Source organism: Protopterus annectens, chromosome 8.part0 (assembly GCF_019279795.1).
Source record: "Protopterus annectens isolate FY-2018-M chromosome 8.part0, PAN1.0, whole genome shotgun sequence".
Lineage (NCBI taxonomy): Eukaryota > Metazoa > Chordata > Ceratodontiformes > Protopteridae > Protopterus > Protopterus annectens.
In genome coordinates this window covers 1,535,472,364-1,535,499,506 of record NC_056741.1, presented here as the reverse complement: position 1 = coordinate 1,535,499,506, position 27,143 = coordinate 1,535,472,364, and the positions used below count along the sequence as shown (strand labels likewise).

At 37.3% G+C, this 27,143-nt stretch overlaps 1 pseudogene; it reads left to right on the top strand.

Annotated features, from left to right (window-relative positions):
- Positions 1 to 2,197: 2,197 nt before the first annotated feature.
- Positions 2,198 to 26,741, top strand: LOC122808509 (annotated as a pseudogene).
- The last annotated feature ends 402 nt before the right edge of the window (positions 26,742 to 27,143 follow it).

Here is a 27,143-nt window from a genome sequence, read left to right as displayed (position 1 = left end):
CAACTGTTTGTTTACTTTTCAAAGTCTGATATAAGAAAGTGGAATTCTCATAGCTGCTTCCTGTTACCTTTAAAAATATCTGCTATAATAGCAGGTTCCTGAGTCATCATTCCGTTGTTTCCAGAGTTGTTCAGTCATCATTCTGTTGTTTCCAAAGTTGTTCAGTTATCATTCAGTTGATTTTCCAGAGCTGTTCAGCAGAAGTAGTCCAGTTGTTTCCAGAGTAGTTTTTCCAGTTGCTGAGGACAGACAACAGCCTGGAATGTGGACATAAACTCTTCATCTTACTTTGCAGAAGTAAGAGTATAATCTTGCCTTGCTGAGTTATTTAGATTAGATAGGGACAGTTAATCTTCAGATAGTTGGGAAATCTCAGCTAGTTAGAGGTTTTCTAAAATCAAAGCAAGATCTGTCCTATAGTATTATTTTCATATTTCCGGCCTGTGAAACCTTGAATCAGTTGTTCAACATTTACATGGTTTAAATTATTTGATTTATTATTAAATGTTTTACTACCTCTCATTGTGGCTGTTTATTTAGTTAATATTTTAATAACTTGAGAGTGTTTATGCTTTATTGTCATAACACCATGGCCACTCCGAAAAGCCTTACTGCTTGGAATACAGGATACCAGTTGTTTCTATCTATTTTACCCAATATAATTGAACACCCCTTTTGAATGGTACTGTGGTATTTGACTGGTTTAGGCAAATAAACACAACAGGTAAATCTGTGTCAGTCTTTCCCAAGTGTGTGTGTGTGTATGTGTGAATATCAGGCTTTTAAGAGTGAGTGTGTCAGATACCTAGAACTGGGACATAATGCTCTGCAGTGGTTAGTGTGGAGACTCATTTGGGGAACTGGAGTGAAACATATCATCCAGTCTTAGGTTAGGAACCTATTCCCAGTGTACTCTTAGGGGAAATTATGTATTTCTTTCCCTGGTTTTAGGGACACTCTCTTACCAGAGAGAGTGGTGAGGACTGAGACTTCTTAGTTACTGCCCAAGCTAAAGAGGGCTCATCACAGACAATATCCCACATTCATGGATAAAAGAGTGCTTAAAATGTATAGGATAAACCCTACTCTGATCAATTACTTTACAGTGACCATGAAACTCTGGCAAACCACTTTGCAGTTAAGCCATGATAAAGACAAATTATTATTCCAGTCATAAAAATCCAAAGTGGGATATTCCATGGTGAGTCTCTGTCCCTGCTGCTCTTTTGTCTTCTGTTTAACCCATTAAGCTGTCTACTTAACATATTATGTCATGGCTACAATTTGGCTCCCAAAAACAACAAAGTGTAACATCTTTTCATCTTCTTTTTGTGGATGATTTAAAACTGTATAATTCATCAGATGGGGAACTGAAAGCACAACTGCAAATGGTCAAAACTTTTTCAGATGATATAAGAATGTCATTTAGTCTTGATAAATGTGCAAAAGCAACCTTTAAATCAGGAAAGTCGCAACACAGAGAAAACACCAGTTTGGTACAGGAATGTAATATAAAAAACTCGAGCAAGAGGGAGTGTATAAATATTTGGAAATTAATGAAGGCTCAACAATAAAACATCAACAAATGTGAAAAAAACGTAGTAAGGAATATTTTAGAAGACTTAAATTAATACTGAAAACAGTGTTAACATCTAGGAACAAAGTCCAAGCTATAAACCAATTTGCTCTTCCTGTCCTAAAGTACAGTTTAGGAGTGACTGACTAGCACCAAAAGGTGTTGGATAGGTTGGACAGAAAAAGAAGGATCCTTCATGCTCATCATATGACTTATAAAAATCACTGCATAACAAGGCTATATATTCTGGGGGTGTGGCCAAGATGGGCAGTGAGTAGCAGCAGAATTCAACAGCTCCTCTAAAGAAATATTATTCTGACTGGAATTCTGCCTTCAGACTAAAAACTGAAAATACTTTTATACATGATTTAATAGAACTTAACTTCACCTATAATAATATCAACTTTAAAACTAAAAGAAGGGAGCTTTTCTTGTCTAATTATTCTTGGATAACTTCTTTTCATCTGAAGAAATTCATCATGAGCTTCACTAAATCCAGTAACCAGGATTCCAGCCTTAAAACAGAGATTCAGACTTTGATAACAAACATGCAAGACCTTACCACAAAAACTGATGTTAAATACCAAAACAGACAATTTCAAGGAGAAGACTACCAAACAAATGAATTTACTTCATCGTGATTTACTGCAACATAAATCTCAGATATCAGGTATTGAAGAAGCTCTAAATGATATGGATGGAAGAATTATAGAAAATAAAAATAATGTGGAATTCTTACTCAAACAAAATACTCTCCTACAAAATAAACTAGATGATCTTGAAAACAGATCCAGATGCAACAATCTAAGAATATTTGGATTACCTGAAGGCATAGAGGGGAACAACATGACTAAATTTCTCACTACTTGGTTACCTAAAACTCTTGATCTCACTGAAGCTATGTATTTTGGTATTGAGAGAGCACATTGTTCTCTTACCACAAGTAATGCATCCAACAAAAAACAACCTAGATCTATCATTGTCAAATTCCTTTCATCTTCCGACAAGGAATTAGTTCTAAAAACTGCATGGTCCAAGTCACCAATTAAATTAAATGAAGCTATAATACACTTTGACAATGATTATTCATCAGCAGTTATAGCTGAAAGAAAAATATTCCTACCTTTGATAAAGGAACTGAAGAAAGCACAGGTGAAGACTCATATTTTGCTCCCTGTGAAGCTGAAGATATTTTCATCGGAGGGTCCCAAAATGTTTGAAGACTTGGAATCTGCTCTGCACTATGTAAAAGATCATAAAATCTTGGAAAAAATAGAAGAGATGAAATGGGCTTATCCTACACTTGAGAGAATGGCATCTAATCCTACATGGAAAACCTCAGAGAAACAAAAAAGACTAAGAAACAAGTGACTTAAGTATATCTGTTTGTAGTTTGTTAGGTTTCTAGAAATAATGTCACTGAGTTAATTTGTTGATATTTTTACTTACAAGGTAAGCCTGTTTCTTTTTTTCACCTTCCCATTCCGATATAACCTTCAGTATACACATAATTTTAGCTTTTACTTAAACTGAGGTAAAATGGTATACTAATTACAAACATACAGTCTTAAATATTGTTATAAAGATATCTTAAAGTTAGATGGTAAATAAATAAATCTATTATGAAAATATAATAATCACTTCTCATATATAAACATTTTAGATTCCCTCTATAATATCTATTTAATTTAAACTAACAGCATTCAGATTAAATACAGTTTACATAGATATAAGTAGATAAGAGCTTACAACACATTCATATATATTTCTCTGTCTTCCTTATTTGATACTGTTTTTTATCTCATAGTTTATATCTTAATAATTAATTTAAAGCTTTTATATATGTTAAATTCTTATGGTGATACTATGAAATAATAAGTTCTTAACATTTTACTATGATTCACAAGTGCACTCTCTTACAGTTTTAAATATAGCTTTTTTTTTTTTTTTTTTTTTAGTTATGTGAATGTTAAATGTATTAATGGGGTTTAGTGATTTATTTAAAATGCTTTTTGCTACAACAGAAGCTGTGTGGTATTGTTTAATAATAATGGGTAACACAGGCATTGGCTATAGACTTGTGCTGTGTGTAAAGCTTACAGATTTCACACACATGAACTTTCCCCATATTTAATGAAAACAAGTACATACAAGTCATTTTTGGCGGGGTTTTGTTGTATAATACGGCGAAAGACAACTTCTAGTGACTCTGTGAAGCTCGAGCTTGTTGTCCACGAGCTTATTTCATCCTGAATTGCCTTATTTTCACAAAAAAATCTTCTCTACAATCTCGAATGAGCTTCACAGCATTGCAACGTGATTTGATGACATTAGAGCTAGTCGCTCTGCCTAACCAGGAAGTCATTACATGTAATTTTGTTGAAAATCTTCAGAAATGTTGAAATCAGCAGTTTATACTTTAAAAATGTTTTTTAAGCCTGCTTAATACAATGTTTGGACAAATCTTAACTTTAAAAAGAAAGGAAATCGTTTTTCAACTGTGTCTTTTTATTCATATCTCTGTTAACAGAAGAAAAAAGGAAAAGTAAGTGTACATTTACTTTAACTAATGAATGCCATATATATTGCAGTTACTTGTTTAACCTGATAAAATTTGTTTTATTATAAATTAGAACTAATTTTCATTCAGAGGCTGATAGTTGATATGAAAATAGCATGGGTTAAAGTAAGCTCATTTAAGATATGATGGCATGTTCTACTTCAGGTGCTTAAACTGTCATTTGAGCTTTCATGCTAAAGATACATATACAAATCTGTTTTGAACACTATATTACTATATAGCTTCTGTTTTAACAAGGCTAGCAGTTACTTCAAATGACATTTTTCTTTATTAGAATGTTGCTTATTTTAAATATCAGAATCCTTTCTTCTGAATGATACCAAGAATAATATGTTATAACATTAGATTTGTATGCCAACTTAGTTTAATTCTCCCGAAGGGTCATGTGTTCTACTGATTTCAGCAGAGAGTATTAGCAAATTAACTATTGTAACAGCAATTTTCACTATATCTAACAACATATGGCTCAATAGACGTTAAAGTGCTTTTTTTTTCTTTCTCATGTGGGTTGTTTGCAAGCATAAAGAGTGACTTCAATAACAGAGGATTTCTAACAAATGTCATACTATTTTGGAATATATTTAGTTACTTAATTCTCATGAAACATGACTAGGGTATAAGCAATACCAGATGAATTACACTGATTACAACTCTGTTTTACTGGTTTTAATGAATATGTAATCATATATAGAGTTACTATTTTGTCTGTTTAACATTTATATATAGTGGAGGCTGTGTTCTGTTGATGCTATTTAGGAGTTTGATCCGAGTGACAGATGTCACTGGGCAAGGAGTTTACAACTCCAGGTGGGTAGCTACCCCATTTTTTATGACATATATACTACATTTAATTTTCTTAGGATGGCCACGGTGGTGCAGCGGTTAGCATTGCCGCCTCACAGCAAGAGGTTCTCCGGTTCGATTCTCGGCTGGGGTGCCTTCTGTGTGGAGTCTGCATGTCCTCCCTGTAGTCACGTGGGTTTCCTCCCACATCCCAAAGACATGCTGTAGGTGGATTGGACACTCTAAATTGGCCCTAGGTGTGAGTGTGTACATGTGTGTGCCTTCTGTGGAAGGTTGGGCGCCGGGCTGGCAACTCGACACCGTAAAACTCCACTGCCAATCATGAGCAGACAAGTGATCCATTGTGGTGACCCCTAACTGGGAAAAGCCGAAAGAAGAAGAAGAAGATACTGCATTTAATTTCCTTAATAAGTTCTTCCTGACATCCATTATAATTCAAATATATATAATTGTAAGGTGCAAGAATCGTATAACACATTTTGTGTATTTTGTAGTAACAGACATTGACTATAATTTAAATAACAGATATTTTGGAGATGATTATATAAAACATATACAAGATAACACACAAAACACAAGAATTTCTTACTCGATTATAATGCTATTATGACCACATTAAAAGGTTTATCAATCAATATAAATGGTCCGAATAACCCTATTAAAAGAGGAAGTTTATTTAAATACTTAACTATACACAAACCAAACATAATATTTTTACAAGAAATAAATTTATTAAAATAAAATATAAATTTTTTAAACACTAATATATAGTTATTGCTAGTTCTGAACATTCTAAAACGAAAAGAGGAGCAGCAATTCTTTGGAAGAGAACTCTCCCTTTACCTAGAATTATTAAATCTTATCAGGATGATAAAGGGATGCTTTGCTTGGTGATAATCAAAATAAACACAAAAATGTTCTCTTTAGTAAACTACTATTGGTTACCGGGCATTGGAATTAGCACTATTAAACAACAATTGAACCAAACTGTATCTCAATCTGAGGGTAATATTATTATGGCAGGAGATTTTAACTGTGTTTTAAATGAAAAAGACTCTAGTACTTTAGGGAAAATGAAGATTACCTCACAAGCTAAACAACTAATACAATTCATGGATACATATCATCAAAAAGATATACATGACTATACAGATTTGAGCTCAGCTCAATTCACATTATTTTCCAATAGATTCAAAACATACTCCAGAATAGATAGGGTAATTATATCCACGCAAATAATAAATGATTTAATAAACACTAAGATTGTTTCAGATCATAATACAATCATATTTGAACTTAACTTAAATGATACCCCAAAGACTCATATAAGAAGAATTCCTGCATACATAACTCAATTAAAAGAATTTCAAACATGCTTTGAAGAAGAAACACAACATTTTATAAAAATCAACTTAACATCCAACTCTCATGACATATATGTATGGGATGCATTAAAAGCTTACTTATACGGACAAATAAATAAATGGTTTTATAGCAAAAGAAAGTCCTGGGATGAAGATTTAAAAAAAATACAAGACAAACTAGATAGGTTACACCTCAAAATTAATGACAAGTTCACTCCTAAGAATATTAGAGATGAAATAAACAAAACTAAGGAGGAATATAGTGCTATCTTACATCATAAGACTATGATTTCCTTAGAAAAATTTTAATTCCTTGCCTAGTCAGCAAACCCGAAACATTTAACTAACCTTGCAAACAAAACCAAAAGAATCAATAAACAAAATCATATTAAAGAAATATACTCATTAGGAAAAAAGAAAAAGGTTTATGATATACAAGACATAATAGATGAATTCAGACATTTTCAAATAATTAATCAAACTTTACATAGCATTCAACCTATAGATAAAATAAAATAATACATTAAAAAAAACTTGTATGTTAGACTCAATAAACAGCAGTCAGAAATTATAGACAAACAAATCTCTCTAGTTGACATACAAACTCAAATTAATAAGCTTAAACAGAACAAAGCACCAGGCAATGATAGTATCATACCTGAACTATATACAATTATGCCTAAAATAGCTATTTATTTACTCCATAAAGTATTTACTATAGCCCAGAATGACATAATATTGCCTCCATCCTGGAAATATACATTTATATCACCTATTCTAAAATCTAGTAAGGACCCTAAATGATGTACTTCATATAGACCCATGTCTCTTTTAAATATTGATTATAAAATGTTCATGAATATTTATGCTGATAGATTAAAAAAAAATCACCCCATTTAATTAATGATGACCAGACAGGTTTTGTAACTAACAGAAGTACCTATGATAATATTAAACGGTCTCTTATTTTAATTGAGTATTCAAACAGAAAGAAAAAAAACTTGTCACTGGTTAGTCTTGACATTAATTCAGCATTTGACTCAATACATTGGGATTATCTATTCACATTATTACAATGTTTAAACTTTTCAGATAATTTTATTATCCTACTAATACATCTTTATAAAGGGACCCTGGCATATATCAAAATTGAAACATACACATCAACTCAAATACTCATCACTAAGTGAGCAAAACAAGGATGCCCCCTATCTCCCTTACTGTTTACCCTTATAATGGAACCATGGGCTAATGATATAAGAGGAAATAAAAATATAGGAGGTTTGGAAATAAATGATGAAATAACTTCTAAAATTCAGTTATTTTCTGATGATGTGCTCATCACCACTAAGGGAGATAATTCCTCCATAACAGCCTTATTTGAAGCCATAAACACATTTCAAAACATATCTGGACTGACATTTAATGATGATAAAACTAAGATCCTACCTATTCATTCAAGCAATAATAAGAGAAACATTAACAATGATACAAACACTTTCATCACAGATCAAATTACATACTTAGGTATCATCTTTGCTAAAGATATTAAATTAATCAAAAAACTAAACTATAATAAATGTTATATAAATATTCAAACCTTACTAACGAAATGGAATACATATATATTTACAACTGATGAAAGATTAACTATCATTAAAATGATAATTCTACTTACAATACTTCACATTATACAATCTATTTTAATACTTCCCAATAAAGTATTCATTAACATGTTCAATTCCCTGTTATTAAATTTTTTTTGGTTTCCCAGGAAACCTAGATTACCACTCAAATACCATCTTTATAGTTGGAACAAAGGGGGCATAGCCTTTCCTGATTTGCACCTTTATTCTAACACCACTATTATTAGATCCATAGCACAGTTTTTAAATACTTCATAGCAGGCCAAATGGAAAATATTCTGGGAATCTTCAGCTATGCTACTAATATTGAAACCACAACTTTACAAACTAAAATGAATAAACAACCCAATATTATGGATACTTAAAGATTACTTCACTACACACAGCATACCCAAACAAATAACACACTTCCAAGGAATTTAGATAAAACAAACATATTAGAATCTGCAGGGAAAACAACATTTTCACTTAAATGGAAAATATATTCCTGGAGATTTTTATATAGATCTTTCTACACCCCTTAACTAATGAACAAAATTAATGGAAAACAAAACATATGTAACAGATGTAAGTCTAATTGTCTGGACCCATATGTTTCATGACTGCCCTGCAATAAGTTTATTTTGGAAAAGTATCAATGAACTTCTACAAGCAATATTCACAGAGAATTTTGCTTTGACCAAATCGTTAATACTCTTCAATACACCTATATCTTGCTGTGTAAAAAAAGGTAAACGTTCCTTACTCTGGGCAATACTGGCAGTAGCCAGGAAAACTATAACAAGGAACTGGATATCTGACTCCTCTCCATCTTATAATGATTTTAAGAAAATTCTAATGGAAGTTTGCCAATTACAGATTACAACTATGACATCTAGAACAACTAGAAAAACTTATAACTATCATTTATGGGTCAATTTACAGAATCTGTTGAAAAGAGATTGATAATGATATTATATAAATTAAATGTCAGCCTCTTAATGTGTTATATATATGGAAAAATCTAATTTTAGTCATTACAATAATAATCAATGGATGTTTTAGTAATTTCATTTTATTTGTTAAATATTGTTATTTGAATGTCTATGTGATCACCTTTTTGAATTGCTATTTTTTTTGTGTTAAAAGACCATGCAAATGTCTATATATATTTACTTAAACTCAATAAAATTGTTTTAAAAAAGACTATATATTCCCTGTTCTGAAGAAGGTATGGGCCTCCTTGAAACTGATTGCATGTTTAGATCTGTAATTGTAGGACTGCATACATATCTGATGACCTCACAAGACTGAAATGTAGTGAAAATTTTAAAACATCAGGAGAATAAGCCTAAGATGACTTCTCTGCTTAGTTTAACAGAAGCATATCAACATCCAGTAGGAATGGAAATCAGACTATAAATAGATAAAACTCAGGCAGCAAATAAATGTGCCAAAAAAAGAATACAAGGTAAAGGATCTGATGAGAAGGCAAGAAATGTGGAAAATACATAAATATTGTTGCAAGTATAGAAAATTCTTGGAACAACCTCATGTGATTAGGACTGAACACAGAAATGGTTAAGAAGAGGAATTTAAACCATAGTTCATAGATTAGTACTAGGCTAACTGCCCTTGTGGGCCATTTAAAGCCTAGCCAATTACCCAGTGTGAGAATCAAACTCTGCACCTTGTCTCTATAAGGTAAACACCTTAACCATTATTCCAACCTCCCACCCAAAAGATGAAAAGTTAAAAAGTGGCAGTCCAAGACAGTGAACTATGTACGAGTTGGTTTACAAAGTCCATTGAACATGTGGAACAAACAGACAAATGTAGGTTTTGTAAAACAGAACTGGAAACAGCTGCATATCTTGTGCTGGTTGTGATATACTAATGGCTGAAGGACTGTATACTGAAAGGCATAATAATGTGGCAAGACTGTTGCACTGGGGATTGTGCAAACATTATAATGCTGAAGTAGCTGAAAAATACTGGAGACATGAGCCGCAAAGCATTATAGAAGATGATGAACTTTATATTATGTGGGATCACCTATTACCAACAGTTCAAAAAAGAGATGTGAGAAAACCAGATATAGTAGTCCATAGAAAACTAAAGTAACATTGATCACTGAAATTACTACATCCAGTGACTTTAGTGTCTTATGTATATAGAAACAATAAGTCATAAAATACCAGGATTTGCAAGCAGAAACAAGGACAATGTGGAAGAATACTCAGACAATTCCAATTGTAATAGGAGCAACAGGTCTTATAAAAGAAAATTTACAAATTATACTTAAATATGTTACTGATATGTAAACTCAGTACGAATTGCAGATGGAGTTATTACAGGGCACATTGCAGGTGCTGTGAAGTACTCTTCTGAAGAACATCAAAGACTGAAACAATACTAATTCCATGACTGTTAATCATATTTTGACCTAGGAATGGGGTCCATTCCTGTCCTGGTATTAGAAACACAAGAAACTTGGAGAAGTTAAAAAAGAGACACCCTGTCTCTATGGCAAACAAAAAAAAAAGGAGGGACTGCCATCAAGGCCTGCAGATTAGACACCCATCTGGTAAAGGTTAAAGCAACCAAAAGAACAATCTTCCAGGAGCAATGTTGCAAAAAAGCAGCATCAGGCTTGAAAGGAGCCTGAGTCAGTTTTTCAAGGACAAAATTAAGATCCCATGAAGGGGGTATGGGCTTTCTTAGGGATCAGATATGAATGGCACCTTTTAAAATTGCTTGACCTCAAATTTAGAGGACCAAGAAGGATTTAGTAGTGGACAGGCAGATATAGCTGACAAATGAGCTTGCACTGAAGAATATGCCAGGCCAGCATGCAGCAGTTCACATAGATAGGAAAGAACCATGGGGAACTGCACTGAGAAGGGATCCTTAAGACACCAGACAGAAAATCTCTTCCACTTGAACATATATGATTTTCTGGTAGTGGGTTTCCAGACCTCCTGCAGGACCCTTAACATGTCCTCAGAAAATAGGTGTCAGAAATGCATCAAAGCTCTACCACCTAAAGGATCAGCTGAAGAGTGGACAGGTGATGGTGAAGGAGATATCATTTGTCCTGTGTGAGAAGGTCCATATGGTGAGATACTTGTGATGATCGCCCTTGCCAAATGGAATAAGAGGGGGAACAAATGCTGTCCAGGCCAAAAAGAAATCAGTATCAAGATTTTTGGAGAGTACTTCTCTAGCTTATGAAGGACCTTGGGAAGAAGAAAACGGGGTGGAAAGGCATAAAAGAACATCTTCTTCCAAGAAAAAGACATGGTGTTCACTTTCCAACCCAAAGTACTTAGGACTGTAGAACAGAGCTGAGGAAGTTGTCTGTTCAGAGTGGAGACAAAGAGATCCACTTCAGGATTACCCGCCAATGAATTGTGTCCAGAAATACATCTCTGTGAAGCATCCATTTGTGAGGCTGTGTCCTGGACCTGCTGAGGGAATCTTCCACAAGATTGTGCAGTGAAGGTATATAGACTTCCGGTAGGGTCACCTGCAGATTGATGGCTATTTCCAATGCTTAAAGAACTAGATGACAAAGAAGGTAAGACCTTGTACCCCCTTGCTTTCTGATGTAAGAGATGACTAGGATATTGTCAATATAAACTTTCAAGGGACCTGCCACCCAGAGAGAGTGGAAAGCTCCAAGATCCAGAATGAGATTTCTTATTTCCTTGATGCTGATGTGATCTGCCCTCTGCTGAGGGGGCCAAAGGTCCTGGACCTTCAGGATGCCTGAATCAGCTCCCTGTCCCAACTCTGAGGCATATGTGAGAGTTCCTGGGAAGGCTGAGGACGATGAAAAGGAACCCCTATATTGAGAGGTATCTGATGAATCCATCAGTGAAATTCCAGAATGCGGGAAGGGAGCAGAAGAACTAGATAGTCAAGTGGGTGGCAGTGTTGAAGCCACACTGATCATAGATGCCATTGAAACTTTCTCATATGTAGCTTGGCCTAGGGGAGCATGCGGCTAGTATAAGCCATGGCTCTTAGAGCCCTAAGAAAACTTCCTGGCCAGAATACAGGGCAAGGGAAGCAGATAAAGAAAGTAATTTGTGAGAGACAAAACCTCAGAGGGAGCGAGAGAGGCTAGCATACAATTTGAATCCTGCAGCCTAGAAAAATGAGATCCTGAGATAGAGTCAACATTGACTTCTGAAGTTTGAAAGTGAACCTCAGGCTGTGTAACAGAAATTGGGTAAAATGAAGATCTCAGAGTACCTTGTCTTGGGATGGGGCCTGAAGCAAGAGATTTCCCAGATAGGGAAATATCTGACTGCCTTTAAGCCTACAAAAGGTGACCACTGGAACTAGGCATTTGGTGAATAACCTTGAGGCTATTGAGAGCTCAAGGTGCAACGCAGAGAACTGAAAATGTGAGGAGGAAACAGAGAAAAGCAAAACTTTCTTGAATAGAGAGTGGATAGGAATATGAATGTAGATGTCCTTTAGGTCCAGAGAAACTAGAAAGGCCTGGGGAAGCAACAGAGGGAACAGTCCAAAGAGAAAGCATTTGGATGAATGTCACTAAGAGAAAAGTGTTCAAAAAGGAAAGGTTCAGGACAGGTCTCCAACACCCCTCTTTCATGGGAACCAGAACTATTCTGGAATAAAACCCGAGACTGCTTTTGGTCTGTGGAATGGGTTAAATGGTAACTTGGTCTAGCAGACCATACAATACTCATGGAAAATGAGGAAGATTTTCTGCAGGAGGTTGAGGAATACCAGCCAAGGAGGGAAGGGTCCTCCATGCCATATAGTAATCCTGAATGATAATGAATAGAACCCAAGAGTCTGTGGTGATATTTTGCCAAACTGGTAGGGACAGAGAGATCCTGATTGACAAAGGAACCTGTCCTAGAAGAAAGGATGACAGAAAGTCAGATTGCTGCAGGCTTGTTAGGAAAGGACTGCTTTTATGTCCTAGGTGTTTGAGTAAGCTTATCAGAACACACACGCACACACCTATGAGCCTTCTTACCCTTTGAAGACTGTCAAGATATTCTACTCAAAAAGGAAATCGGACTAGGATTGTTTCTCTGAAACTTGGGAATGAAACAAAGCTGTTTTTCAATTTTTCATGTCTTTCCATGATCCTGCATGGTTTTAAAGAGCTCTGTCAAAGCAGTGTCAAACAATTTCTGGCTTATCCAGAGGAGCATCCAGGAGTTTTGCTTTAATACCCTAAGGAAAGGCTTGAAGACAGAGGCAGAAATAGCACCTCATCATAGATCCAGAGAGAGCAGCCCTAGAGGAGGCATCCACCGCATCATAGATGCATTTTAGAGACTGACGGGCAACCTGAGAAGTGGAACTCATAAGGAAAGAGCTGAGGCCTTACCCTCAGAGTCAGGCATGTCAGAGACAATCTTCTCAGTCTGGTAAAGAAGCAACAAATTGTATCTTGTCATATGGGTCTGGTAGTTTATAGCCCTAAAGGCTATAGTAGGAGAAGTGTAAACTTACCAATCCTCTCCATAGCTCAACTGCCCTTGTCCAAGGAAAGGGGCTTAGAAGAGGGCAACAGCCTAGAAGGCTGATTAATAAGCACAGAAATCACCACTGGATCAGATGAAGAACATTTGTACAAGAACATCCAGGCATCTGTAATCTTATAGATCCTGTCAGGCTTCTTAGAAACTGAAGGTTGGGAGTCTGGTGCCAGGGAAGCAGCAGAGAAGGTATCTAGTACAGCAGTAAACAAAAGAGGGACAGCAGCAGGTTTAGTAACGTGCACTTGGAACAACTCATAATACCTTTGCTGAGCGTTGGATACTTGGGAGTACTCCAATTTGAAATGTTTCATCATACGCAGGATTGTGTCTCCAAAGAAGAGTTTCTCCAAAGGACGATCAGGACTGAGATTCCTCATCCTCTGACCCATAGTCTAAAGGGAAATGCAACTGAAATGAGTAGGCTAAAGAGTCATCATCAGAGTCAGAATCCTCATATGAGTATTCATGGCCCCTTGCCCTTTTGGTTGTAGAAGACCATGGGGTGCAGGGAACAAAATCCCCAAAGGAGACTTTAAAGCTATCAAAACATTGAACAAGAGTAAAGTGTAGCTTTGCCATCCTGTTTGTAGACCACCAGTAGCTGACACCACATGCCTAGACTTCTGCCTTTTCTTTAAGGGGGAAGTCCGCCTTGACAAAAAGGGATGGTGTGAACCACTATCTGGATTCAGTCAAGGTACTCAGCACCTCTTCCCTAACAAGGATCTGAGGAATACCCTTAGGATCCTCAGAGATGATCAACCATGGTTTCCCCTTAACGTCAGTGGCAGACATTTTCAAGGCTTCAGAGGCCATGCAAGAAGCAGGCTCCATGCTAGCCTCTGAGAAGGTCAAAGTGGAAGAAACTGATGGCAATACTGGACTGTCCTCCAAGTTCTCATTCATCTCAAGAGAGGCATCCATTGGAGGCTGGACAGCAACAGCCTTAGACATAGATTTCTTGGGCTTCTTGTTGAGTTGTGGCTGTAACTCGGGACAAGCGGATTCTCCTATGGTACCTTGTGCCAACAATTTCAGACACTGGTTGTCAAAATAAATGGAAATGAAAGAAAGGCTGCTACACAATGTCTTAAGTACAAAAGCGTGATAGATGGAACACTGAGAGTGGTCATGAGACACACCTAAGCAAGACAAGCACCAATTATGGCAGTCCTTATGAGTAACCTGCCTCCCACACTGACATTTCCCTTTCTTGGAGGACACATGACCCACTGAAAAAGAGAATAAAAAGAAATAGGAACCCCAATGGGATACTTATCTTGAATAAATAGGCTCAGTAAACCAATAAAGTGAAAGGCTTTCAGACAGACATAGGATAATTGATTTCAGACTGGTGACAATGAAGTTCTGAGTTGGGAGCATTTTTGCATCATCTTTATAAAGTACACTTGCATGGGGAGCATAAATCTAATGCACAACACTCCTAGGTAATAAATGTTTTGGTATACTGGTTGGACATTGGGCTACCCTTGGCAGAAGATCCCAGAGGTGATGAATATTGCAACAGTGATATAAAGGTGCATAAAAAAGTGCAGGTTATCCCTTACAAAACAATTAGGACTGTAAAACATCTCGTCCTATTCTGACATGTGCTAAATACTCCTGGAATTACACCATCTATTTAACCAACTGAACAAACCAATTACCCTTTTTTTCTGTACTAGGCATCATTCTTGGAGAAGAAAGAACCCTGTTCAGGATCAGAGTCTTGCCTGCATTTGTGGCATGGAGAGTTCTGACATTTCTCTGCACGGCCCTTTCTACATATCCCTCATGGCTTGTAGGCCAAGATTTTCATGCCAAGAAGGGCCACCATCATGCCAGCCATATTCAGTGAAAGGGCCTTAAGATATCAGATATATTGGCACCTGTAAAGCACCTCACCAATACCCTTTTCTTGCCCGGCCTGGTAAAAGGAGAGCCAGTGTGTGCGATTATACAGTCACCAACCACCACAACATTTTTATTTGTAGAGTGGTTTAGTGGACTTGATTTAAAATTATTCAAATCCTGGTAACTCTTTGTTGTAAGTGTGAAAGAAGGTGATTTATTTAATTAATTTTTATTTATTTATTTGACATTTGTTAACTAGGTTGGTCCAACTTAGCCAGAAGCCCATTTTCAGTAGACACCCAAGGAGAAAAGCTCCAATGTATTTACATAAAATTAATTCACAGTAAGAAAGGTTTTTACATAGTAATTAGTGTACAATAGTATGAGTGGATTTTACCAGAACAAAAAAAAACAAAAGGAATTGAGCACTAACAAAAGAGAATAGAGTTAAAAAAGAAAGAAATGACATCACTGTTTATGACAACAACGTAAATATCTCAGTAATAACAAAAAAGGATACAATACATAGAATTCAGTTGGATGCATACATGAATTACATTAAAAAATGCAGTGGAAAATGTGAGTAAAGAGAAGCTACTATATGAAAGGGGTTTGACGAGAGAGAGAGAAGCTGTAAGAGTGATAATAGAGGTAGAGAAAAGGGATGGAACAATGAGGTAAGGTTGGAAAGACTGGAACTGATTAGGTGGATTCCTGGCACAGACAGATCCTTGAGCTTCAGAAGAAGAGTTTTAGTTGCTTTTTGAATTGGATAGTACTAGGGGTGTTTCTAATGGAGTAAGGAAGTTTGTTCCAAGCTGTAAACACATTGTAGTCATAGCCAAGTTTACCTATATTTCTGTTGGGTTTATGTATGTCAAGGAGCTGTTGGTCAGAACTTCTGAGTGATCTGGTGGGGGTGTAGAAGGAGACAAGACTAGAGAGAAATGGGCAAGCAGTAGGCTTGTAAAGGATGGAGTGGGTAATTTGAAGTTGTGCTATAAGACGTTGGTGGGGGAGTTCAGGCCATTGCAGTTGCTTTAGTGCAATGCAATGGTGGGATCTGTAAGGGTGGTTTGTTGCAAATCTGGTGATTTTATTATAGGTTTGTTCAAGTTGTGAGATTAATGTGGATTGTAGGTTTGTGAGGATAGGAGCAGCTTAAAGAAGGCCAGGTAGTAGGAATGCCCTTGTTAGGGATAGTTTGGCTTCAGGAGTAAGGTATTTTTTGTTATGATACAGTAGTCCTAATTCATGGTGTGTCTTTCTGGTACACTGGTGAATATATTGGTTAAATTTAAGCTGGTCATCTATTATGGTGCTGAGGAGTTTTGTGTTTGGGTCAACTTTAACGATAGTGTTATTGACCGAGGAAATGGTAAAGGAAGATTTATGGTCGGAGAGTGATTTTGGTAGGAAGAGTAAGAGTTTTGTTTTCTTGGGGTTTAGGATAAGTTGGTTTTCATTAAGCTATTTTTTGACAGAGTTAAATGTGTCTTGAGTTAGGGAAAGTAGATGAGATATGTTATTAGAAGAGGTGATAAGGGTGGAGTCATCTTGGAAAAGAGTAGAGTGGTTGCAGGTGGAATGGAGTTTGTTGGTAAAGATGTTGAATAGAAGGGGCCTAGGATAGAACCCTAGGGTGCCCTGTTTTACTTGCAAGAAGAGGGAGGAAGAAGTGAGACAATGGACAGATTTTAACCTATTAGAAAGGTAGCTGGAGAACCACTGCATGGTGGCAGGAAAAAGGCTGAGTTCAGTTAGTCTTGTTAGTAGTTTAGGGTGAGATATAGTATCAAATGTTCTGGATAGGTCAAGGAAGAGACAGGACACAAGTTGGTTATTATCTCTGGCCTCAGCAACTGTATGAGTAAAGGAGAAAAGGGCTATAGCAATGCTGTGGTTAGGCCGGAAACCATGTTAAGTATCTGTTAGGAGGTTGTCCTGTATAAGGTATTTAAGGAGTTGAAAGTGGATACATTTTTGTAGAATTTTAGAAAGAGGTGAAAAGATGGCTATAGGTTGATAGTTAGAGGGGTCAGTGGAGTTACCTCCTTTGTGCGGTGGAATAGTATAGAAGTCTTTCCAGATGTTAGGAACTGTCATTTCTTGAAATGATCTATTTATTAGTATTGAGATGGGAAAGACTTTGGAATCAGCAGCAAGCTTAAGAAAGAGGGGAGGAAGTTTATCAGCAGATGGGGAGCAAGGTTTAATTTTACAAAGAAGAGATTTGATATAGGAGGTGGGTATGAGTTTAAGATAGAACGGGTTTTTGTTAATATAGGAAGAGGGGGAAGAAGAGTTGGGAGGACTGAAATTATGATCTGAGCAAGGCTAAGCTTGATAAAAGTTAGCTTGTGGATGGTGTCTATGAAGTAGTTATTGAGCTGGATGGCAGTCTCTAGTGGAGTGTTATTGGGGAAGTGGGTTGTGGTAGAGGAGTTGCCAGGGTGCAGAATATTGCTAATGGTGGACCAGAATATTTGGGGGTTGGAGAGGTGATTGAATTGTGCCACATTGTAAACGTTTTTATCCTTTTTTGTTAGGTTTCTGATCTCCTTGTAGCTTTGTAGTAGGGAAGGGGATTTGGTTTTCTGGCAAGCTTTCCAGATACTGTCCTTTTTATACATGAGGGAGCATGTTTCTTTTGATAGCCAAGCTGTATATGAGGCTTTTATACTAATTTTTCTTTGGGGAGCAAGTGAGTCTAGGATGTTGAGGAAAATCTGATACATTTTTTATACAGCTTCACTAAGGGGAAGGTAGTGAAGGAAGGACCAGTTAATGGGTGCTAGTTTAGAATTAAAGGAATCAATGTCGAATGATGATAGTTTAATGCAATCTCTCTATATGTGGGATTTGGATGTTGTAGTAGTGTCTCTGGATGTGAATAGGAAGGTGATCACTAATGGAGTCAGGCAGGGTGCAGGGGCTGTGGTAGAGATTAGGGTCAGTGGTAAGTATCCAGTAAAGGATAGGATTGGTACCAGTAGTTTTATTAATATGAGTGGGGGATGTGATGAGTTGTTTGAAACCAGGTAAGGTGATAAGGTGCTGTTTTTATGGAGACCTAGTCTTCGTGGGCTTAGGCAACTTTTTTTTTTAATAGCCTCAGTGAAAGACATTTTAGTATGGATTGGTGTAGACAGTTGTGGAAGCATGTGTTGCTCAGAGTCTTTCTTGTGAGGCCACCATGTTACTTAATTACTTGTACTGCTCGATAACAGAATGCCTTGCATTAAGTAAAAGTTCAAAATCAGTGAACATCGGGCAGCAGCGGTACTGCCTAAGGTTACAAAGTGCTACAAGGCTGGCAGTAGAAGGAATATAAGCAAGCTAATCTTCCATTAAAATCTAGAGAGATTTGGGAAATCTAACTGAATATAAACAAACTTACTAAGTAAGTTGTTGTTTGTCTTTTGGCTTTTTCCCGGTAATGGGTCGCCACAGCGGAACTCCGGTCTGCTAATGATTGGCAGTAGATTTTTACGAAATGCTGAGGTGCCAGCTCGACGCCCAACCTTCAACGAAGGCATGCCCAATTACACACGCATGTCTTTCGAACGCTACCCAACCACAGGGAGGACATGCAGACTCCACACAGAAGGCACTCACAGGCCAAGCCGAAAATCGAACGGGAGAACCTCTTGCTGTGAGGTAACAATGCTACTGCTGTACCACCGCAGAAACCCCAAAAAATGCAATTCAAGTTTGTTGCCAGAGTCGCACTTCCTCGCTATCTTACATAAGTGTTGTTTAACCTAAGTTGCCACATGTGTTAATGGACAGTGCAGTGTTGGAAGTACATGGAGCAGCTACAGTCTGCTTTGTGCACTATAGACCAGCAGTGGAATGCTACAGGCTACTTGGAGTACAATATGCGTGCAGCTCAGCTGGTTGAGCAAATCTGAGAAGCTTATATGCTTGTAAGTACTTCTAGTTACAGTGCAAATAGGATATGGTGGAGGTAGGTGGAATAAATGAGGGTAGGAATCGAAAACACATCTATGCAGTGCATGCTGCAATACCAAAACACCTTATTTATACCAAAGAAAGAATGACAGCTAGAGAAAGATCAGAGCACAGTACATAATAGCAACTCATTTGTATTTCACCTCAAGCAGCTTCCAGTCCTAGCTTGCATTCTCTTCTGCCACAGAAGGAAATCCGTAATCTAATTTTAAGCAAGTCAGTAATTCAGGGATAAATTATTATCAGTACACTCAAAATTAAGCAATTACAGCAAAAGTCAGGTTGACTGATGTTCCCGCTTTCAAATTAGAGTCAGATCCAGTTTTAGCTGATCACAAATGAAGCATCCAGCTCTGTCTCTCTACTAGCAACAATGATTCATAAGGCTGTATGATAGCTTAGCATTTAAAGTTTCTGTTTTGCAACTACTACTTTGGGATGTAAACCTGATGTTTGTTTTTTTTTTTTCTTTTTTTTGAGGGTAGGGTGGTAAGACTCCATTCTCCTCCAACAAACCAAAAATATACTGCTTGAGTGACTATTCTAAGCTGTCCATATACGTTAAATGTATCCCTCCTCTTGTGGCCCGAGCCATGATTGAAAATAGTAACCAACTGCTAAATAAAATGGACATCTCTGACTAAAACAGCCTGTAGAAATGCCAGTGTTAACATTAAAACTCTGACACTTTCTTGTTTATGGGTGTTATGCTGTTGTACCACTTGCAAAGGGAAAAAGGCGGTCAAGAATCACACAAATGCTGGAAGATAAACTGTTTATAAAACACGGCAAAGCTTTCAGGTCAAAAACCCTTCTTCAGTGCATACATTTCAATGTTAAAAACACAATGAATATACAATATGGGTCTATGTCACATGACTTGCAGCCACACAGTCATATGACCATTACATTCAAAAATTATAAAAACTTTTAAAAAATTACATTTCATTTTAATTTACTTTGCTGTAAAAATTTTAACACAGGTTTCAATGTTACAACATCATTAATTCCTGGAGTTTTATCTGCCTGTAGTCTAGTTATCCACTCATACTCCTTTAATTCTAACTTGTTATTCATATCCCCACCTCTCTCTGTTTTTTCGACTACATGTATAACTCGAAACATAAATCTATGTTCTGCCCCAAGCTCTGCTATATGCTTATATAGGGAATTTGTACTTACTGCCCTATTGATCTCAGACTTGTGTTCAATTATTCGGTTCTTCAATTTTCTAATAGTTTTACCTATATAGAATGAAGAACACACGGAGCACGTGGCTATATATACTACTGCAGTAGTATTACAGGTTGCTTTAATATTAAAGTGGTAAAGTCTATTTGTTGAAGGATGTTTGAACAGATGACTAGTTCCTTCATAAATATCTCCACAACATGTACAGTTGTAACATTTAAACGTCCCTAGTTTGGTTACATTATTAGGTATAAATCTATTAAATTCTTTATAACAAACTCAGCATGTAAAAGAAGAAGTACGTTTGTACCTAGCAGTGTACCTGTGTTGTTGGCATTTCAAAATTTATGTGAGCAAGAAATTAGAGAGGTTTATAGTAGTAACTTTAAGCGCAATGATACAGTAGCTAATAGGAATTTTAATTTGACTAAAGAAGAACATGAAGCTATGCAAATATTGATCAAGCATGGTGACCTTGTAATTAAACCAGCGGATAAGGGTAATGTGACGGTTGTAATGGATAAAGAAAAATACTTAAACTCAATGGGCAATTTATTAAATGATGTGACAGCTTTCAGAACTATTAGTCAAGAAGATGTTAGAAAATGCATTAGTACCATTAATATGGCTATTTATGATCTACAACTACAACTGTCCAGATTTTTACAGAATGTCCAGATTTTTGTCTCATATTTTTGGTCTGGTCTTCATAAAATTTGTAGTTCTCTGGCAACTTATTGAGGTTGACGTCACTAAATAATAACAGATGTTTGTGTTTCAGACTTCAAATGTTTCAGAAAATATACAATTCCATACCTGTTATAATAGAATCTTTCTAAGTTGTAGGAGCAATTTTTAAAATCTGTTCCTATTGTTGAGCCTTTGTCCCCCCCATTATTTCTGGCTTTGTTTCTTGTGCTGGGATATATGTTGGGAAGGCCATATACTCTGCTCCATTACTAGGTGGTCAAACAGGCTATGTTCAGAATATGACACCTCAACTACTCGCTCTCCGATTTTGCTAAAGTATGTAAACTATGCTTGGATTGCTGCTAACCACCCAAAAATGCTATCATTCACATCTGTAATACCCTTAGTCCCCTGGGAGTCATATTCCTGAGCTCTTTAATTCTCTTACCTACCCAAAAGAATTGCATCATTTACCTTTGCGTTGATTTTGGCTCTCCAAGATTAGGGTACTGCATCTCTGTTTTGCTGAGAACTGCCAGGAAGCATGTGTGCCCTCTTATTTAAATAAATGAGTGGAGCATATATGGTTCTTAACCTTTGTTTTCAGGAGTCATACATGTTAACTCCCACAAAGGTTCTGATATGCATCACCACAAGTCAAGTGCTGTATATTTTTTCAGGTTTATATTAAAATCGCGAAGCGGCGTTATATCGAATGCCTCTTCAGAGACACATAAAGACCGAACGCACTAAAACGCGAATGGTCAAAACAGCAATTTCTTTCCCTGGGAAAGAAATCGCTAGTACCAAACACACACACACACACACACACACACACACACACACACACACACACACACACACACACACACACACACACACACACACACACACACACACACACACACACACACACACACTATTTAAAACATAACTAAGTCGAGGGCTTCACCCCACCACACTCCCCTAACTAAATATACCAACTCCGAGATTGCACTACAGTGGGGTAAAGGGCAATGCTATGGCTCAGGTCAAGTGATTCTTTTTCCCTGGGAAATAAAGTCACTGGCCTGAGCCTTCACTATTTTCAGACTTTGGTCTTTATGTGTCGTTGAAGAGCTCTTCGATGTAACACCTCTTGGCAATTTTAAAATAGACCCATTTTTTCATGATACTTCCTGCTTCCCAAGGCAACTGTCTTGCAGGATCTCTATGCTTTCCTTCAGACCTGCATTTTTAATGACACCATATGAACCATTCTGATTACATTTTAACTAAGCATTATTCAAACAAAGCATTGTTTAAAGAGTTAACTATTCATCTCAAACAAAGGCCATTATTAAATAGGTACAGTTAACCTACTTTGTTTTTTTTTTTTACATTGGGCATGACAGGATAAATCATCCCTATGTTCTATACCATAGAACAGTCAAGTCGCTGATGTTTAATGTTCTTTCTGAACTAAAACTGCCAAAAGTTCTGATAAAAAAATTATTCTTAATTGAAGCCAAAATGCACTTTTCTTCAAATAATGTGCAGTCATGGTGGAAATATTTAAAACTGGGTGGAGAACCTCTGAAATGTTTAAGTCATTTTTATGTAGTGTTGGTTTGGTTTCATATAATATCAGTGTTTGAACTTTGACTAATAAGATTCAGAAACACTATTTTCAATTCTATAATTTAGTTCAGATGTCCTGAGACCATGCTATAGCAGTGACCCATGTTTGGTATTGCAGGAGGCTCACAGGTAGAGAGCTAAAGAGTAAAAGGCTAAAACACTCCGTTGTCTTGCTGAAGTGCCTTTTACACTTTCATAGAATGGCTGCTTTATGTAGATACCTGGTATGAATACAAGACTAAGGGTGGCAAACAAAAGAGAGGTTGCTGAAAGTGTTCTGCAGGGTGTACCCATTTGTATAGGAGTAACAAAGAGACACTGTTAAAACACAAAGGGCATTGTTTACATTAATGCATCAAACTAACAACATGTAGGCCAGAGTCTTTACTGAAGCAGCCAAGAACTGTAATCTCAAATCAGAAGAGAATGCATGAAGAAAATCAGCTTTATATAAATGCATCTTGCTTAAAATATAGTGTTTTATTAATGAAAACTTGCAAAATGGAATACAATGCACTGAACTCTATTTTCTTCTTTATTAGTATTTAAATATTCTCCCCAGTACAACTGCAAAACTGCAGCAAATGAAGTAATCAGTATGTATCAAGCTCTATGCTGCTTAATACAAATACATATACATTTTTAAATACTTTGTGCCCCAGCTGCCTGTTGATCTGCTGCATCCCAGCCAGTCAGCCTATTTATTCCTTTATCCTCATGGCCAAGTGGGGGCTGAAAAAGGCCATCATTAAGGAAGGCATTATGAGTGGTTTAAGGGTTTTTACTTTACAGCCCAACCTCTATATGTCTGACTAACCAGGGAATGGGTCAAGTAGTGGGCTGACTGCCCCAGACATCCATCACTTCTGCAAGGAACATTCCTTACAAGCAGCTCCCTCCCCGACTTTTAAGTATGGGAAGTTGTCGTCCCTGTTCTCCACTAGGGAAGATGGAGCACCCACAACCATTCTTCTCTCTGTGGGAGAGAAGATCAGCCTGCATTCCCTTCATTCATCTCCCTTTCTGATTGGATGAATCAGTACCGGGGCCACTAATCTAACCCCATCACTTAGGTTGCAGTCTGTGGTCTATCCCTCTGCTCCACTAAGCCAGGTTGCTTACTACAAAAGTGATGTTTGTGATGACACAAGACATTGCTTTGAATGCATTAACATAACATAAAATGCAAATGCAAATGCAATAAACTTACCCAGATATAAATAAATGTCAACAATGTCTCCAATACAGAATCATTAGCAATCCACCAGGATTCTGCCTCTGTCACAGACATAATTTTGTCTAAAAAAAAAATAAAGAGCTTTTAACCAAACTGTTCTCTGCCCTAAGAAAAATATAAAAACATAATTAGAGAAAGGGGGGTGGGGACTTCAACTTCTCATAATCTGCATATATTATGTTAAAAACAGCTACTATTGTAAAATAAACAAATGCATGCAAACAAAACTTGCGGAGCAGAAGTACACTGCTGGTTGAAAAGTTCTTTTGCTAAGATCAACGCATAATCCACTGTGCCTATATTCAGTAGCAAAAAAAAGCCACGTAGATTTAAAGACAAGTATGCACAAAGCATTTTATAATTGCCTAATGAGCAGTACAGTAAGTAACATCCACCCACGCTGAGTTGCTTCTAACTCCTATAGCAATTACATGAACAGACACTGCCAGGCATGGAGTTTACTAGTCAAGGAATGGAAGATTCCCATGGCTTTCTTACACACACACACACACACACACACACACACACACACACACACACACACACACACACACACACACACTATTTAGAGTTGCTAAACACCCTACTGCATATCTTTGAGAGGTGTGAAGAAACCAGGGTACCTGGAGAAAGCCCACAGAATGCAAAGACTTTAGACAAAAGGCACAGCAGCTAAGAATAAATCCAGACTATCCTTTGCTCTGAGGTGGCAATGCAAGTCACTGTGTCACCCTCTGTAAGTAGTATGAGCACCAAATGATAATCAAGGCGAAGTACCTGAATAACGGAGTCATTACACAAAATGGGCACATTTTAGCCTGTCATCCTTGGTATGTATAAAAAGGGGATAGGTCAGCAATGCAGTCAGAGTGGAGTACTAACTAGAAAAATGGGCAGGAGTCCCTTTTTAGTGGTCAAGATAACAACCATGCTACCGAAAGCACAGGTGCCATCCTGGACTACAGATGAGCAACTAAGTGTCAGTTCTGGTATCACTTGTACATAACACTTGCCATTACTGGCAAGGTACAACTGAAGCAGTATGGAATGAATGTAACACCCCTGGACCAAGTATGCACCATCTCCTGAGATCTACAGACACATGGAACCAGTGGCCAATGTGTTCCTTTTCAGGCTAAGCATACGGATGATAGGAATATTTAAAGTGCTGGTAGAAGACAGTGTTGGAATTTCCTAGTCATCAGCCAAGAGATTCCTGGAGAACTTCATCTATGTAATCCAACATACAGAGGAAGTGACTACCCACCACTGCTAACCAGTATGATTGAAGGAGCCTCCATCCTCACCACTGGCAACAGTGGGGGATGTACACTGGAAGGATGACAGGTACACACAGTATTTTCAGATGCAGCTGTCTGCATCAAGTACAATTTGCCTTAAGAGCACAGAGACCACAGTCAGTCCGGGGCTGGTTTCTCCCTCTTCTTCCAGATCCCCAATATGACTCCTCACTGGCACAGCTATAGAGTTAAGATCTCAGCTGAGTGACCAAGCAAACACAAATTGTTTTAAGTGATGTCTTTCCAATGTGTTTAGTACTAAACTACTAGAACTATACCACATGCTTGCTTGTGACCAAAAATTAAATGTCAAGCAATATTTCTTTTTCTGACTTGTTTAGGCAAGGGTCCAGGATCCAAGCTTGCAGCAATGTTGAATAATGTTACTTTTTAGCCATTCCTCAAAGAGGGCTGAGCACAGAGAATTAATGGGCTGAGGGTCGCAAGGTGCATCTTAATCATTTGTGTAGGCTCAAGTGCACGTCAAAAGAAGTTGGATACATTGCTGAAGCCATGATCATGAGTATTATACTTATGCTAAACATGCAAGAGTGCACAAGATTACCAACCCCTGGAGAAGTTCTTCAGGCAGCTTACCTGCACTGAATTCTGTTGATGAAGGTGTGCTGTGTCAGCCTCATAAAATCATTACTCACCTCCGAAAACAGAAGTACAATGCAGACTATGATCTGTCAGCCAAACACGGAGCTGATACCATGGCCTTAATCTCACTACTTGAGGAAAAATTGCTGCCAGCAGTGATCTATTCATTTCGGGTGGATTCAAAGAATTATGTTGACCTTACACGGAAGTGGTATGCAGAAGCCATTCCCTTTCCATTAAACGTCTTCCTGCCAAATCATCTTCAGGGAAAGTACCTAGAGAGGCTGACAAAAAGCAGTGGTTGGTGTGAGGAGGATGAAGAGAAAGAGAAAGAGCTCTTTGCAGAGGCCTGTGAATGCATGAACTTGCTGTCTCAGAAACTAGGAACACAGAAGTTCTTCTTTGGTGATTTGCCTGCCTCCCTGGATGCATATGTGTTTAGTCACCCTGCCCTATTGCTTTAGGCAAAGCTTCCAAAAGGAAAACTGCAACAACACCTGAAGTCTCTAGATAATCTTTACAGCTTCTGTACCTCCATCTTGTCTCTTTATTTCCCAGGGAATGAAGGTGAACTGAATTCAAAGAAAATGGCTTCTTCTGGAAATTCCACTGATTTTGGATGATGACCCCTTCAAAAGACGCAAACAGATCCTGTCTTTGGTTGTAGGACTGGCAGCTATGATTGGATATGCCTTCCTTAATGTAATTGTCTCCATCAAGCGTGTTTCAGCAGCAAAAAAACTGACTGAGTCCAGTCATCTCGATGATGATGGTGATGAAGAATAAGTCATAGTACCTGAATTTGTTTTTTATTTCTAACCTTTCTGAACTATGGATATTTGACCTGTCTTTCCCTGTAAAACCTGGTTTATACTGATCTGAACAGTTTTTACAGAAAGTACCATTGCATCATTGCATTATTAAGAGAGAATTTGCCAGTTCCAGAATTAATTAACTGGCCTTTTTTACAGATAGAAGAGGGTGGATCTGAATTATCCCTGATCAAAAGGATCTCTTTGAAATTCTGAACACCATGTAAAGGTGACAGTAGTCAGTTTTATTTTGAATCAGGATTTTGTGTGTGTGTGTGTGTGTGTGTGTGTGTGTGTGTGTGTGTGTGTGTGTGTGTGTGTGTGTGTGTGTGTGTGTGTGTGTGTGTGTGTGTGTGTGTGTGTGTGTGTGTGTGCG